Source organism: Octodon degus, unplaced genomic scaffold (genome assembly GCF_000260255.1).
Source record: "Octodon degus isolate 3935 unplaced genomic scaffold, OctDeg1.0 scaffold00189, whole genome shotgun sequence".
Lineage (NCBI taxonomy): Eukaryota > Metazoa > Chordata > Mammalia > Rodentia > Octodontidae > Octodon > Octodon degus.
The window spans coordinates 4688745-4692086 of NW_004524765.1; the positions used below are offsets into that span (position 1 = coordinate 4688745).

General features: G+C 39.5%; 1 pseudogene; it reads left to right on the forward strand.

Moving 5' to 3' along the window:
* Window positions 1-1521: 1521 nt before the first annotated feature.
* Window positions 1522-2336, forward strand: LOC101581380 (annotated as a pseudogene).
* The last annotated feature ends 1006 nt before the right edge of the window (window positions 2337-3342 follow it).

Genomic DNA, 3342 nt, shown 5'->3' on the forward strand with positions numbered 1-3342 from the left:
TTCTGACATTGCCAGTTAAACAGAAGACCCAATGCTATTATGGGCTACTGGACTCTTTTAGAATATTTTGCTGAGTTTACACACCTATAATATTCAAAAAACAGAACTTAGTAAAAAGGAGTATACAGATGAATGTCTATTTTGTATCTGTGTATTCAAAGTGGTTAGGAAAGATATACAGTTACATTCTCTTAATGAATAGAATGATTTGTTCAAATGGTGTTTGTAAATAGGATCTCAAGTCTGAATCTTGTACAGCAATTAACCACTAAGAAGAATATATGCAGTGTGTTAGTTATTGAAACTGTCCTACTGATTTGATTTGAAACTGTCTCATTGCTATCTGTTTATCAATAAAATTATGAAAAAAATATAAGAAGTAAAGCCATGCTGTTATGTTGAGCTGTAGGGGACTCAGGTCAACAATTTCTGACTGCCAGTGAAGTGGAAGACCCAATACTATTATGGTCTCCTGGACTCTTTTAAAATATTTTGCTGAGTTTACACACCTATAATATTCAAATAACGGAACTTAACAAAAACAAAAAAAGGAGATACAGATTAATGTCTATTTTGTATCTGTGTATTCAAAGTAGTTAGTATAGATATATAGTTACATTCTCTTAATGAATAGAGGGATTTGTTCTAATGCTGTTTGTAAATAGGATATCATGTCCACATCTTGTACAGCAATTTACAACTATGAAGAATGTATGCAGTGTGTTAATTATTGAAACTGTCCTACCAATTTGATTTGAAACTGTCTCATTGCTATTTGTTTGTCAATAAAATTATGGAAAAAATTTCAAAAAATAATAAATAACAACCACTGACTATGCAGCAAGATTGGAACCTGAAATAACTAAGAATTAATTAGAAACTACAGCCATGAATCTGGCTAGGAAAAATCCAATTGGATATTTCAGTTTCATGCACGTACCTTGTTTTGGTATTCTGTTTTTGACTGGCTTTTTCTTTTCTTTTCTTTTTTTTTTTTTTTTTGAGGCAGGTATTTGGAAAGCAGAGATCACACATGTCCTCTCCCCATTCCTTTCCTTCATCCCATTTCTGAAAGGAGAAAAATCTGAATGGATTTAAAGGTTTGGACTGGTGTTAACTGTGTTTTCTTGCACACCTAAATCCCGATAACAGGCTTTTCATTCCTCTCAAAGCCTTTCTTTGGGCATTCAAGCCAAATGTGTTTTCCAGGAAGTTACTTTCTGGAAAGTAAAGTGAAGTACCTTCTCCTCTTTACCTTCCTCTCTTTCCTTTTCCCCTTCTGTCCTCAGATATTATAGTCCAAACAGCAGCTGGGCGGCACTTTTTGTTTCTTGATCCTGTGATATGACAGTCTGCTGATATTGCCAGAAGGTGCAGTTTGGAGGTTACGGTTGTGATTTTAGCTATTCAAGCATATTAGCAGGGAAAAATGACTTGTTTCTATTTTAATTGAGTCTGAGGAAAAAGTGCCCAAAGTTCACTGACAATTTCCAAAGGCTTCAGTACCACCTGTGTTTCAGAATGGAGTACTCAAACTCCCGGAAGAAACAAGCTCTGAACAGACTGGTGCTCAGCTTAGAAAGGAAAAGGAATCTCTAGCTGACCAGTTTGATATCAAGATGTGTTTTGACTTTGTGTTCCAGGAGAAGAAAACAACTTGGCACTTTTTGAAGTGTCTGAAGTTATACCAGTAATGAGAAATAATTATGAAGAAAATATCCTGAAAGGTGTGTGAGATTCCAGTTATTCCTTGGCAAGTTCCAGAGAGCTTTTACAGAAGGATGTGGTACAGCTAAGGGATGAAATTGGCTGTACTCAGGAGATGGATCTCCTTCTTTGGCCTTGGAATGACAGTGAGAAAATCACCTGTCTCTGGTTTTCTAGAAGAAAGGAATCAATTGAGCCTTTTAAACCTGTTCAGGCCCAATTTGAGATTCATCACTGGTGACTATGAAAAAGTTTCTGCAGGTACTGAGCCGCAAGGACAAGACTGGAATTGCTCTCAACAACCCTAGCCAGTCAGTGCTTCTCTTCATTGACAGACAGCACTGGCAGACTCCCAAAAACAAAGCTACAATCTTCAAGTAGTGCAGCATCTGCCTCTACCTGGCACAGGAGAGCTCGCCCACTGGGCAGTGGGCACCATGGAGGACCACCTTTGCCCTTACATGCCAGAGGATGAATACAGCAGCACCAGTTTTTTCTTGCTTTCTTACCACTTTGCTTTTTCAGAGTTTAAAGAAAATGGATTCATGCATAGGACACTACACATTTTGAAACTTGTCCATCCTGGATTTTTTTCCAACATGTGTATCTCTGAACTTAAAAAAAATTAAAGGTCTTCTGCACAGACTGGGTGAAAGAAGATGCTTTGCCTATTTGCTGCACTGCATCAGCATCTTACTAAAAATGTGACATGAAATGTCACTGCTCTACACTGTGATGCTTAAATGTGTCTGAAAGCAGAAGGTGATGATAGAGGGGAAACAAATGAAACTCTTGACCTGAAAGTTACCTGGGGTGACTTTATGCTCTCTAAAACCAAAGAATGGATTTTAGGAACAAATGGAGGTTCTGAGCAGAATATATTTACTGGGCAAAAGGAAGCTCCTGTCTGAGAGAGGCACAGGAAAGGGGTGCCCAAGCAGGTGGGCCCCAGCTAGGGTAGCTGTCTCTTTTAGGGACTTTGGTAGAGCAAATCCATGCAGTGAAGCTGTTTTAAGGTGGTGGAGAACATGGGAACTCACTTAGGTGTCCAAATGGTGGGACAAAACTATGGTCAACCAAAGAGATCACAAGCACCATTGCTCAGGTAAACTTGATGAAATCCAATACCAAATGGGGAAGCCAGTCACCTAGCAAGCCACCATGAATAAGGGACAGGTTCTCCTCCCCTTGCGGCTTGCATTAGTGAGTTATTTGGGCTCTTTCAAGGTGATTGATACCTATTCAGAGTATCAATCCCTGGTGCCCATTCCTAGGGATGTAGGTGGCTACATTTGTTGACTCTTGTCTTGAGGCCTGGCCCACAGCAGGGAGTGTCTGTCTCTTCCAAAGCTGTAAAGTCACCTTGTCTTCTATATTGTCTCTGAGGGCCTGGCCAGGTCTGAATGCCTACCATATTTCCATCTCATTTAGTTGCCTACAACAGTAATACTCAATTGATGTTCTTCCCATTTGTGCTGGTGTTTGCCTGTTTGACACCTGTCATTGGTATTTGGAGGGTGAGAAGTGAACGGAACAGGTGTAAATAACATTTTTAAAAATTTAACAGGGCCAGGGGAGATAGCTGAGTAGAATAAGTGCTTCCCTGGCCAATGCAAGGGCCTGAGTTCAATCACC